At 37.5% G+C, this 14,871-nt stretch overlaps 1 protein-coding gene across 9 annotated transcripts in view; it reads right to left on the bottom strand.

The window, feature by feature from the left end:
- Positions 1-14,871, bottom strand: part of LOC135167471 (protein bric-a-brac 2-like) — a 249,644-nt gene that overhangs the window by 123,254 nt on the left and 111,519 nt on the right. The window lies entirely within an intron of this gene.

The raw sequence follows: 14,871 nt of genomic DNA, 5'->3' as shown, positions 1-14,871 counted from the left end.
AAGTCTAAGACAGGAATTTCACTTCATTTTATTTATTTACTGTATTTATTAATACTCCAGCAGTGGAGTAAAACCACTTTCTCTTATTTCATAAATAAAATGATGGAGGAATCATTTATATTTTATCTCAGAGTTATTTTACGATTTCGTCAATGAATTTCAGTCCTTCAATGTCACAAAGAATTAATGAAGTATAGAATCAATTATTTTAATGATTTTTTAACCGATCATCATTGCTTGTCAAATTCAAATATTTGAGTAATTGAAGTCGTGTCTCCGCATTGCTCTGAATATCCATCGATTTATTAACTGTAAATTATCGCTTGGTCCTGAGCGATTGGGTTTTTTTTCTCCCGAAACTATCGAGATGGTACACACATAGCAAATGCGGTAATTTTACCTGAAATATTTCCCTCCCTACAAGCACTTCTGGTACGTCTACATGTGCAGCCCCAGGTCATCTCTAATTATTTGTATTTCAATTGTATCCATTGAATATGCATATAAACGTCATGCAGCATTTATGTATTAGTTTAAATACGGTTGGGGTTTGCCATATCACAGGCTGGTACTTGGTATATATCGTGGATGCGTGTGATGGTCTGATCCACGAGCGATTAACCCTCCACCACTCGAAATTCCGGTAGACAACACTACGCGTATAACCACCAACTGGATATACACGTGTATATAACAAGGGAAAGCGTTAAAACGCGCTGGAAAATATTGAATAAGCGAGAAGCAAAATATGTATAATAGCTCGCCAACACCTACGCAAGGTAAATATGTCGAATTAATGGGGGATAGCCCTCCAGCAATCGGAGAATTACAACGAATTGATGGTATGTAACACACATTTTTCCCTCCACCCACTGTTTTCAAATTTCATTTTATAACTGTTAGTTAATGTTTCATAGCATTGAATGTTTTTTTCGCAGTGGAAAATTTATTTTACGAGCTTTGGGGGTAAAATTCAGGGGAGGTTACGTTTATCGGGGTTTATTGCTCATTCATCGCTATTTTCCCTGATTGCCACCGAAAAATTTTGAGTGAAAAATTAATTAGTTTCGTTAGGAATTTCGATGACATTAGAAAGTTTAATTTCATACTTGTTAGTTAATTTTTCATAATGTGTTTTTTTTTTCATTGTGGAAAATTTATTGCACGAATATTGAGAGTAAAATTCGGGGGAGTTACGTCTATCGGGTTTATTGTTAATTCATTAACAATTATTCGTTCTTTTTTTTCTGGTTTTGTTACGGGGGAATTTTCAGTGAAAAGTGAATTAAACTTTCGTCAAAAATTTTGTCGATAAACTTTGATGCTAGTGAAACGGTTTTTTCTCGTCCTCCCGACGCTCCTGAAGTTTTTTATTGAATATTTATTTTAGCAGAGTTGAACGCGAATAAAAAATGAGAATAAGTTTTTCATATTCGGCGGTCGTATTCGTGCGATAAATCGTCTATTTAATGAATCGTCAATACCTCCGGAAAGTAAATATATCGATTGGTATGTTAACAAATATTTATTTCCTCTGCCGCTGTGTTCGATTTTTTAAAATGAATTCCAATTAGTCTTTCATAACATTTAATTTTTTTTTCACAATGAAAAATTCATTTGACGGGGTTTTAAACCAAAATTTTTATACTTCGAGACAGTTTGTGGGAAAAACTAAATTAAAGTTTTGTCAAAATTTTCAACAATGAATTCCCATACTAGTATATCCGTTTTTTTCTCCAGTGCTCAACATTCGTTGAGTTTTTTATTAAATATTTATTTTGGGAGAGTTGGAGTTGAGCTGAGCGGGCGAAAAAAAAAATGAGAATAAGTTTTCCACGTCTGGGTATGTTCTTCATATTCAAATATTTATCTTACGAAATTCTATTCTAGGTTGCTTGATACTCCACTTCATTCTCTTTTTCATGAATTTAAAAATAAATCAAAAAATATTTCTCTACTTCGTGAACAGAGAATGTGTTTAATTTTCTACGCCCATGAAGCGGCAGTTTTTTAATGAAAGAAATTAATTTATGGAAAATACTTGTGAAAAGTGTAACGAGGCTTCGTGATAATAAAACCTGTATTTTTCTATTTATGTCAGTTTTTTTTCTTCACTAATCGAAAAGTTATGCCGATCCGCAACATTGTATGTACATAGTAATGTGGAAAGTTGAAGTAAATTACTGTATTATCGTTATTCGTGCTTGTCCCTTTTCCTTATCACCTCTACCTCCGCCTGAAGTAAATTATTTTTAATTACTTGTATACAAATAAGGAGTAAGTTACTGATAACACCGTAAAATCGACAACAAAGGGGAGCAATTGATATATTCTGACAACTCACCTATCTGAAAATTTTCCAGATAACATTTCCTTGAGCTTCACAATTCATGAAAAATTCTTTTACAGGGAAGTGTGAAGTGTAACCACGTGGGTGTCTGACACCGCGAAGGTACCAGCGCCTGCGCAGTGAAAAAAATTCGAGGGGGCAGTGGATAAAGTGTCGCAAAGTCAGACACGCTTGTCGTGGATTTTATCAACGTTCTGGGTCGCTCTTTTTGCGCTTCACAGGGAAGTCAGTCGCATGGGACAGCAAAACAAAATGCATTTTTCACATGATAATTACCATATTCTGCATGATATGAGACATAATACCCGATGAAACAAATTCCATAAAATTTTTTAAAGTCAACTGCATTGCATTGAAAAATAGGACTCGAAACTAATAGAAAAAGAATATTCAACGTTTGTGGGAAATAAATAAACCTGTCGCACGTTAAAAAACAATTTCCGGCGTTCACATTGAAATATCCTATTGCTTCGGTGCTACGAACATATTTTATTCAACAACTGTTGGTATTAGCGACTTGAAATACCATTCAAAAATTAATCTGTAAGCTTGACATATTTCAAAACCAGTTCGTAATATTATTCAGACTGAGATTCGTTTATTCCATATTCTTATTTCGCCTCAACCGGATGACGGGTGACAACGAATTGTATAAACAAACGATCGAATGGAGAATAAAGCGAATATCAGTCACAAGTGGCTCAGAGGATGACTTAAATGGTATTTATTCTCTGAACAATTGAAAAAATCTCGCCAATGGACTTGAGGAAAGCCAGCGAATCAAAGTCACTTCGAAATGCTTCCAATAAAGGAGCGAAAAAAAAACTCCCAACCGATAGATCGAACACCGTCGAAGCCACTTTTTCCCCCGTTAAAAAAAAAATAAAATTCAATTGTGAATTTTCAAGTGGGGTTTTGCAGGTGGATAGTGTCGCATGGAGTATGGGGCGTATCCTCAATGCTCCCTCTCGGTTTATATTACATACCGGGTGTTCTACCGTAATTCACAAGCCATAGCCCTGGGTAAGTGAGCGCGCGCGCCTGCTTTTCCCTCTTCCCCATGTAGTTCCCCGTCCTCGGGGTATGGGCTCTTAGTGGAGGAGTTATATGGATGATGCCCCGCCGTCGCGTCGCTCTCAACCCGGCCTTCCCGCCCCCCTCCACCCACCCCCTCTTTCACCGCCACCCCCCCCCCCACGCCCTTTCGCTCACCCCCTTCCCCTTTACGTGGACTATTGCCCCCCTTACCGCTTCACCTACGCGAAAACCTCCTATACCACCCTTCCCAGTCTCTGGATTATTAATGAGCGCCGGATAATTAAGTCGTTAATATTTAAGAAGCACCGCACCGCAGCGGACTAAGCGTCGTACTGTGTGCCAGCACATTGCCAACGACAAAACGACGGTACATACACACACTAGAGTATTCCATACTCTTTCAGTCCGGTTGGGTTTGAACAAGATAAAGAAATCATTTTCTTCTCTATTTTTAGATTTTTTTCGAGACTCTCTGAGAGGGGGCGGGGGGGGGGGGGCTAGGACGTGTCTGCAGTGATAAGACAATTTTGGGCGCGAATTTTCCAGAATGATTAGAATTTTTGGCTTTAGTAGAATTTTATAAACGTTTTGTTTTAAAAAATACAGATAATTCATTCATAATATCCCTCCAAAATCCCAAAGATTTCCACAATCAATTTAAAAAATGATAATTACATCGATTCCAATTGTGACAACTTTTGATATTTCATCACATCCGTCCATTATCATTGAAAAAACATCCACCAACGAAGTATTATCGATCGCTGGAATATGGATATTATAATTTATCCTTGTATCATGTTCACTCACGTGTATAACCAGAGAAAACCAACTCGAAGCTCATGAATACATTGATCACAGGGGAAAAAAATATAATTATATTGAAATAAAATTATGATCCAACCTAAAAAAAAATAGAAAAAAAAAAAACCCGCTCCCATGTCGATTAATGGGCGAAAGAGAGAAAATATAATGAACAGAGTGAAACAGAGACACGTGGATAGCGCGTGATTGTTGGAAAAACCACGTCATTTATTCAGAATAAATTTAATCTAATTGTTCTCAACACAAAGTAGATTTTTTTTTTCTTCATCGTAGAGAATAATGAAGCAGGCGCGGCAACAAAAAGACCCGGGAAATATAATAATAAGGACGCACCTTGTAACGATCATACGAGAAATATAAACAAAACTAATAGATCTTTTTGTGACACTCTTAATGATGTTTTCTTAATGACTAAACGAGACAATTGCGAAAAAATATTGCATCATTAAGTGTTCATTCAATACTTGCAAATTTGTTTTTTTTTCATCTTTCAAATTAACATTTGAATTGCTAATGACGAATAAACTGATCGGCAATTTATAATAATAAGCCTTCGCAATCGGAAATTTCCCAAGTGTCCCCTCCTCCCTATTTCTTAATGAAGCAAAGAAATGTAAATGGAATTGAATTGTATGGGAATAACAACTCGATAATTCGAAGAATTGTGAGAACTATCAGATGTTCGTAAATATGGAAAAAAAAAACATATGTGAGAGGCGTTGGAACTATGGCCTTACACTCGTTTTGTAACAGGCTAAAGCAAATGAGTTTCTGTGCATTATTCGCGGGTGTAGAGGCGCTTCTCGAGTGGTCCACTTCAGCTCTCACATTGCACCCAACTTTTTCCCAAGTGAGTGTGCAAGCTCGACTGAGACAGAGGCGAAGAATGCATTCGAAAAATAGAAAATAATAGAGTAATTAAAAGGGAAAATCTTGTTCTGTAACAGCTACAATGTTTTTTGATGAAACAATTGACAAAGAAAAATTTTGTCGAAACGTTCATGCTTTTAAAAATTGACAAGTGATTAAAAAAAATTTTTTTTGGGGCGCAGAGTGATTTTGAATGTAAGAGTCAATTATAATATCGGCGGGGGGAATCTACTGGTTGATAATCCCTCATTGCTGAATGTTTTTTTAGTGATAATGGAGGAATACGGTAAAATATCAAAAGTTAGCACAATTGGAGTGGATGAGTTCATGAATTTTCAAATTCATTGTTAAAATTTGGATAAATTGATAATCATCAGTCTGGAGGCAATAATTTATTGATATTGCCTATTTATTTATCGATTTCAAACAGTTTTATCGTTTTGTCCACCTGATATTCAAATTTCCGGTGAAGTTTTTGGGAAAAGGGCATTCAAACTTCACCTGAGAATGTTCTATACTTCGACCTTCTTTTTTCAGTTTTCATCGTCAACTACCAGAACTTCAGTAAACTTCTATTATATGACCCAAGTGCCATATGGAGTTGAATTTTTAATCAACAAAAAATACCCAAAAACTGTCGTTTAAATTTTTTTTCAAGATAATATTTCTTTCCACCGATAGCTACGTCTGTAATTTTCCATCCACTCAAACATCGTAAAATTAATCAACTAATAAAATTAATAAGTTTTATAAAAATGTCACATGGAGGAGTCATTTTCCAACTATTGTTGGACATGCACTCACTCATTCGCCCCCGCGGAAATGTGTGATGAATGTCTTGCTGATGTGTCATCCATATTTATTCTCCACAAAATTACCACAAAACTTCCTTTAAAAAAATGAGAACGATTTCTGCCAAGTTGTCATGAAGATTCGTCTATTCCACTCGCCTCAATACATCTCCCGGTATAAAAAAAAAACATCCCGAGACTTTATAAAATACCCGGTGCAAACTCTCACGAGGCAGCGTCTTGTGGGCTATGTGACCCAGCGTCAATTATATCCACAGAATAACTTAACGGTGCTCCCTTAGAAAGATCCACTGAATGGCCTATTCAGACGTTTCGTTTGAGACTCTCGAGTGTTAAATAATAAAGGACTTGGTTTGCCTTCCTCTATACTCGGTATACCTCGGAGATATACGTGACGCAAGTTTTAACCCAGTGTATTTATATGTTCAAGTGTTATAAACGTTATGATATATATGCACCGACAAATCATTGATGTTTCGTTTATTTTTATGAGTTCAGCATCAGCTGAGAATAATCTCCTCTAGTCCTGCAATTTTTCTGCTCAAAAAAATTCAATGTTTCCCCGCTGATTCAGTTTAAATATTAAAAATTTATCGATTTAATTGACAAAAGAAAAATCTGAAGAGAATTTTTCCAAATAAAAATCCTAAAATCATTTAATTTCCGAAAAATCCTATCACCGATAATATCGATATGCAGGTGAGAGGTGTTTCTGATCACCAGATGAGTGCAGGCCGGCAATCGGCAGCGGGGTGACCAGCGAGACATTGAAAAAAAAAAAGGACGAAGAAAACGACAACGAAGACCAGAGAGCAGAAAAAAATGAACAGAGAGGGAATATGACGGCGGTGACGTCAGCCTGAATATTTGAAGGGTGCGAGAGACTTCAAAAGAACACGTGTTACGGGTGCTAGGACGCCGTTTAAATAATGCAGAGTCAACTTACTCTTTCTCCCACTCTTCGACCTCCACCCCCTGTCCCTGCATTATTTTCATCTCCGTTGGATGTGAGTTGTCCATTGCTCTGTCTTCCTCAACCAACTGTCCTTCATGCACTTTCTTTTCCCACCTCTTTTCCTCGCACTTCAACTATCTTTCTCTCTCTTCGCTCGGTGGAGGCTCTCCTCATCAGACACTCGACGAGGGCCCGTCCAAAGTTCCCGTAACGATCGATGCCTCGTGTGTATGGGCGAAAAGAGCAGAGGGGTGGGAAAGTTGGGAAGAGAAAGAGAGAGAGAAAGAGAGAGGTCGAGCGAGAGAGAAAGAGGGGAGAAAGGCAATGAAACGTTAATGCACCGAACTGCCTCTCTTATACCCACGTAAACACGAAAAATTTTTGCACAGAAAACTTTGATTCGATTACTTTTCGATTTACTTATTCATGCACTTCGATTCCGGGGGAGAAGTATCGAGAGTTGGTGGAATGGAGAAGAACAGGAGGCATCATTGTGGAGTGATATATCTGATAATGTTGGGAAAACTAATGTCAATGGAAACGATACGTTTTTGGTAATTTATCAAGAGAATTTCAATGATTCTGATGAGTATTTTCACCCCCAAAAATTCTTATCCTGCTATTTTTCTAATTTTCTGCAAGTTCTGTTCAATAATCGCAAATTTAGATAAATCTTTATCTCAAAATATATTTAATAATTATTTAAAATCCAAACGAATTTCCGTCGCTGTTAATACCAACTATGACTACTACAAAACGGAAACACGTTTTCGAGGGAGGGTTCTGTTTTTGCCCAGAACAAGTTTTAATGCAATTACGAACGACTCCTGGCGCCTATCCCACCCGTTTCCCTTTCTATCTTGAACCTCTCCCCGTATTTTCTCATTGCCTCCTCTCGTCTTGCTCTCACAAATGGCGCCCAGTGTCTGCGGCATTTACACCAGTAGCTCAGCCTCTATGAGCAACGAAGAGAGCCAGGCACACGGAGGTGCCTCTCTCTCTCTCTCACCCCCGTACACCCTCCAAAGAACCTACTTTACCCCTTCTCCTCGTTATTCTCCTTGTGCACTTTATCTTCATCTGTTTTTCGTCGCCTTCATCCACCTCTCTCTCCTCAATTTTTTTTCCCCCGCTTCTATTTCATTCCCTCTCCACCCCGTCGCCCGTCACTAATTTCAACCCTCCCCCTCCCCCCCAGAAGCTTCTTCACTCCTTCCCACGCTTCAATACTCCACTGCTCCCCTCCCCTGCCCCGTCGTTTTGCATTATTTTCATTTTATCGTCAGCAATCTCGGTTAATGCAATCCACCACCCTTTTCTCGAGCGTCAGTTCCCTTATTTTTGCATTTTTTTTTTTGTTCACCTCGTCTTGGACTTTTATCACTGGCAATCGATATAGTTTCTCTCGTACTGGATTTTGTTGGGGCAATCGGATTATATTTAGGGGCTATTAATGTTGAGCAAAATTATTGACTAGCACGAGCACTGGAAAAATTGACAATCCATCGGATGTTAAATATTCTACTGCTGTTCACGAAAAGAAATATTCAATAAAAGTTACGTAATTCCAAAGTGAGAGATGAGGGAAAATTTACTGAACTATTAAGGAGTTTTCGACGATTTTTGTCTCCTCAAATTCATAATCGATGAGCAAATTTGAGTTGTACAATTTTCACTGAATATCTCTCTCGCGTTCAAGTAGAATTCCGCAAAAATACTAAATCTTGGTGAATTCCATTTTTACTCTCCGAATTTCCCGAAGACACATAAATGTGGGGATGAAATACAATCGACGAAAATAATAAAATTCAGTAACGATAAATTTTAGAAGACATTTTTCAATTGGTTTCTTCCTCTCAGACGAAGAATGAGAACTTTTTCCGAGATATATTACTATTGAGAGAGTATGGGGGAATACACGAGCATTGGCTGCGATTTATTTTTCGCGAGTCATCCCGTTGTACACATAAAATAATACATACGTATATAGTTTTGTATATATAAACGTAGAAAACTGGCAATATCGATCCTGAGATTAATTCTTAGTCCAGACAATGGGCCGCCATCTACTACCGTACTCTGTTGATACGTCCGACGTAATGTAACGTCGTTTCATCTTCTTGTTACGTTTCACTCGTAGCTTTATAAACCCACATAGATAGCCTTCGTCTTTGCCTTGTTCTCAAATCACTCGAGTATTTTAACTGAAAAGAATCGAATGCAGCCCTACAATGTAACCTTTTTCTTCCTATCTTTTCCAACTTTCCGCGTGTTTGGGGAGGGTGCGATATTTCAGTATCGCGTGCCAGGTACGTACTTGCTCGCATTTAACTTTTCTCACAGTTAACACACCAACCAAGTATCAGAAATTATTTCAAGAATTTTTGCAGAACCGTCGATGCTCAAAACAATAAAAATAAAACTGTCCATTTAATTGAAAAGAAAATTGTGACATTACTGGATTAATTAAATTGTCAATTTTTATCATGAAAACGTTTGTCCCCAAAATTATTTCAGTAATTAAACTATCGATATGTCTCTTGGAAATTTATCCAACTTTTTCCAGGAAAAAAATGAGTATAAATATTGATTTTTTTCCGCAATTGGCCCATGCAAATTACGACATTCCCCTGGGTCTGTCATTTTCATTCTTCCCTCCCATCCAACCCACAGCAAAATTATCACGGCAATTCACCTACTTCATCATATTCCACATCGGATTTATAATAAAATTTTGTAGCGATGAGATTCCAATTTACAAAAAAAAAAGAGTAAAAAAAAATTCATCGCGATTGGAGTCCGGTGACTCGGGGATTTTTATTGACAAGAGGAATGGGGGGGTAGTAGGGAAGAGGGGGTAGAATCATAATCGAATATTCTCGAATTTGATTTCTATCGGTGCAACCGGGTATAGGTTCGACTTTCATATCATCCCGAGCGTTTTTGTGACAGTCACCGAATCTAATTTGTCCGGACGCTACGCTCGGTGGGATATCGAGCCCCCTTTTCGGCCATACTCCCTCCTCCTCCCGCCCCCTTGCCACTTTAGTGCGAATTCGATGGGTTCCGAATGCCATATGTTTAAAAAAATGTGAAATTTACTTTTTCGCAAATTTTAAATCCAAAATTCTCGTGAAATATTTTGAAATTTAAGGTCCCACCAGTTGTCGTCGAGTGACAGCTCCAAATAAAAAGTGACCGATTAATTAAATAAAATGAGAGGAATATCAACTCAACCAAAAGAAAACTAAATTTTGCATGTCTTTGCAAATCAAATGAATGAATAATTCAAAAACCCGATTCAATCGGTTATTGGTCAAGGGTTTGAACCCATGAACATTAGGATAGTACAGGTCTGCCGGGGTGGGGAATAGACAAAGGGGAAAGGGGGTGGTAGGGTGAGGAGGGGTAACTCCCGCGAACGTTGGCGCGAGCGACAGATAACGACGGGAGGTATAAATCTCCTTCCGGTGGGATCGAGAGCGGAGCAATCTGCGGAATGGTCTGGTCATCCGTCCATCAAGTTCCACCGTCACGTACGGCTAACGTATTATACATCTACGCGGTGTTCCCGGCTTTCGGGATCCACCAAAACACTAGAGTAAGAGAGATATTTTAGCAGGAAAACGCATCAGTCCTTCTCCCAACGCCAGTGGATAGAGCGCAAAAGCTTGAATTCAACGACACTCCGGGGCCACTGTATTTATGCGTGACTCGATGGGAAAAGGCAGTGGATGAGATAATTTCTGATTTACCATGAGAGGTTTTATCCAGTCAGATGCAACTTTTCCAAATGGAAAAATTTGAAAATCCATCACAATTGGACGGAAAAAAAATTGAAGCATAAATACATTCGTCAATGGAGGTGATATATATTTTTTTTTTCAATCGGCATTCAGTGGAAATCATTTTAATTAGATCTTATTGAATGGTGCAATCAACGTTCCCTTTGCCATTTTATGTGACTTTCAGGGGAAACTAAAAAAAAAATAGTTCTCCAATTAAAATTCATCTGAATTCAATTATTTTTCTCGCTCTCTCCCGACTGAGTAAATAAAATTCTGATTTAATTCTCGTGAATATTTAGTTGAGTTCAATTTTCAATACCAGTAAATTGAATAATAATTAAGTAAATTGGGATAAATATTTACTTGGATCTGTTGAAGTGACGAGATTATTTTATTCAAGTGACTGTTGAAGTTGCAATATTGATATACTAATGTTGATTTTTTTCCCTTCCAATAAAAGCGTTAGAGTTTTAAACAATGGTGCTTTGTTTGAATTTTATAGGGGAATACTAAAAAATATCTCTCCAATTAAAATTCGTCACAATTGAATTATATTGTTGATTTTTTCGTTGACCCAAACAAAAAACACATTTAATGATCATGAATAGTTAGTTGAGTTCAATTTTCAATTCAAATAAAAAGATTAATTCGGGTTCCGAGTGAAAAATTCTATGCGATTGAGACGAATTTTTATTTCCATCTGCCCTCGATGAAAGAAAAATACTGACGAAATTATTTTAGTCAAATGACACGAGACATTGTAATACTAAAATAATAATTCTGTTTCTTCTGTGCTATCGTTCTGGTTTATATGTCCCTTTGGGATAAACTGAGAATATAGTACCTCACCACAAATAAAATTTAATTCCCGAGATTATTAATTTGTATTCTATAAAAATAAATTTAATTACTCCGATGTGAATATTTATTTCCATCCGGTATAAAAGACCAATACCTCCGACATTAGTTTAAAAAAGTAATTCTAAAAGTTAAAAAACTAGTTCCGCCTGTTTTTCATTTCCGAGTATAAACTTTGAAACTCCATAAAGCTCTCAGGGTAAAACTAAAAAAAATTGTTCCTCAATTAAAATTCATCCCATTTCAATTAAATCTTTTTTTTTCCTCGTGTCCCCAAATAACATTTCGATTCAACTTCTCCGAATACTCGTATTTAGTTAAATTCAATTTTCAACCCAAATAAATTAAATTATTCCAGATAAAGTTAAAAATTCTATTTGAACCAGATGAATATTTATATCCGTCTGTCGGAGATGAAAGAAAAATAGGGACTAGATTATTTTATTCAAATGACACTGAACATTGCAATGTTAAAAACCCAATTCCGTCTGTTATTCACCATCAAATAAAAACTTGAGACCACCACATCATATTCCCTTGTTCCCATTCTGTGACTCTCATGGAAAAAAATTCTTCTCCAATTCATACTCATCCGAATTGAATATTGCATAATTCAATTCCCTCCAATATTTATTTACATTCAATCCCATTAAATCGAATCAATTCGTCAAAACTTAAAAATTCAATTCAGACAAGACTGAATATTTATTTCACCTCGGGGATGGAAATAACAATTTCATCCCATTATTTTATTCAAATACCACATTATGAATTGAAAAAACCTTAATTCCCCCTGATTTTCTCCGACAAATCCAAACTTTGAGTGAATGATACACAACAATAATACGTCGCGTGCCATGATGTTCAGTCTGGTCAACTGGTTACTGACCTCAGACATCCCTGATTCTTTGCGTGAGCGCATGATAGTTTTTGGAATTACACTGCACACACACACAACCCGGGAATTCCCTCTTCAAATCTGTCCCGTACCCTCTTCCCCCCACCAACCCCATCACCATCAGATACCACGCAGGCCGATCAAAAGTCCTTTTGACTGTCGTTTACTGAATTTTTTACCGATTCTCCTTGCGAAACGAATGTCCTCCCTCCCCAATGTTGCCGGTTGCTTCCGACGGTTTTGCATCTTTTATCGTGCGCGGCCGGTACCCCTGCCGCCCCTGGCCATTGGTAAAAGGGTCGGACACAGTCAGGGACCCCGAAGACTCGCTAAGTGACCTCGGCCAATTCCCTTCGGGTATCGAGTTTCCGCTCGCGGAAGCATTACATCGATCGATTTCAATGGTGGAAGGATAAATTTTGAACAATTTGTATTGATGTGCAATATATTATTGACGAGCCAACGTAACTAATGAATTCTCCAGACTATTTTCCATGCCGAAGGACAATTTTATCATTGAGAGAGACAGGAAAAAAGAAAAAGACAATTCATTTGCAATGGCAATAAAATTTTTGACGTCCGAGTAATTTCAGTTGATTATAGAAATATTGTGAATGGTCATAAAAAAAAAATAGAGAAGAAAAAAAAATACACTGAAAGTGTAATTTTTATGCCCATTCAGCATTCATTAAAGTTAATATCTCCTCCAGACACTCTTTATTCGTATTTCAAACGTAATTTGTCATATTTACCGATTTTTATGCAAATTTAAATTATATATATTTAACGGTCACATCCCAGACAGTGTCACTACACCGTACTAATGCAATTAAATACCCCTGTGGTGAATTAGAACGTTTGGAGAGGTGTTGCGAGATAACGGGAAAATTTTCGTTTCGGTGTACACGGCTTTTCAATGTATATAAGTCAATGTACATATGTCACTTCTAGCGAATAGTTGAAAATCTACGGAGCTAAAAGTGGGTCAAGATTCATTGTGTGAGTGTGTGAGGTGGATTGAAGAATGTAATAATGATTTATTAAGCCCTGTGTCCTTCGCGAATTCAGTGAAAATAATTCACAAAATTGCGATCATTCACGATATTCAATTAAGAGAATAAATTATAAATAAATTTGTTACGCTTTCAAAATTAATTATCAAGAAATTACTCAATTAACTTGAAGTCATATTGGGTGAAACACTAGAAAATAATTTTACTGAAGAACTTGAGCTAAATTTAATCTAACACAACAACTTTATCTTCATTTCTCCGACTGAATTTCAATCTCGCTACTAAAATTTCGCTAACAAGAATTGCTATTAAATAGTAAACGTCTTCCCAGTAAAACCAATTACCAAAATATTTAAACTACCTAGTATTACACCGTCCAAAAGAAGCACAAAATTCTCGAAAATAGACCGGAGTTCCCCCTAATACGAGGAAGAGAGAAAAGATTCGAGTGGTGAATGCGTAACCGATCATCACCATCAGAAAATGGGAGAAAAGGTGGATAATAAAAAATGGTCAGGCTGTCGCAAGGGTACCAATTTCGTCCTAACGTCCTTCGAAAAATTTTTATCCCCTCCAAAAGCCCCCAACGCTATATTAAACACTAAAACTCTCCCGATCATTGAAACACACTAGCCAAAATGACGTCATCACCGAGCTCCCAATTTCTCTAAACTCCCTCATTCAATAAAATTCCCCCCAAAAATCGAGGGATACGTATAGATCGAGTGCTTCAATCTGCCCGCATCCCGCACAACCCTCGTAACCCCCCTTCCCCCTCGAGTTTTGACTCATTGTCTGCGAGATAAGACTTTTACTGCTGAATTTTCACTCATATCCCCTCGAGCCATACGGTTCAGCCTTTCATTCTAGATATGAACTCGAAAACACAATCAAGACAGCAGATTTACCATTATAAAAAAAATAAAAAGAAAGAAGTAATTTAAACGAAACGAAGGAAATATGTTGTCACATCCGGTGTATCAGGATGGATGGCCTGTTCGGTTACAACGATTGAGGATTTACTGTTCTGCAACCCTTTCTTTCCACCTCTCACACCCCAAACATACACATTTTATCCCTTTCTCTCTGTTCCCCTCTTGGTCCCAAATATATGGGTTTGTCTCTTGTATCACCCTTGCCCCGTACCCACCTCGGGTGTTACGCGTCTCTGAATTCCCTGGGCATCGAGAAAGACAGACAGACGAACGAGATGCCACCCTCTATCGTCCAAATACGCTATGGCGTTATTGCCAAAAAGGATAATGCGAGGGAAGATTGAATTTTTCGCTCACTCCTCCCCCCTCAAACGCACATTCTTTCTATTTCTCATTCGTTCATTTCAGGGTATTGTGAATGCTGTGTAGATGCATTGTGTCCTGACTGTATGCAGATCAACCGTCAGTTTGTACACCTATCGTTTCATGCCTGCAGTACAGTGCTGCCTTTTTGATCGATAGCTTCAAT

The sequence above is a fragment of the Diachasmimorpha longicaudata genome, chromosome 11 (genome assembly GCF_034640455.1).
Source record: "Diachasmimorpha longicaudata isolate KC_UGA_2023 chromosome 11, iyDiaLong2, whole genome shotgun sequence".
NCBI classification, from domain to species: domain Eukaryota; kingdom Metazoa; phylum Arthropoda; class Insecta; order Hymenoptera; family Braconidae; genus Diachasmimorpha; species Diachasmimorpha longicaudata.
This window is presented reverse-complemented; position numbering and strand designations above follow the sequence as displayed.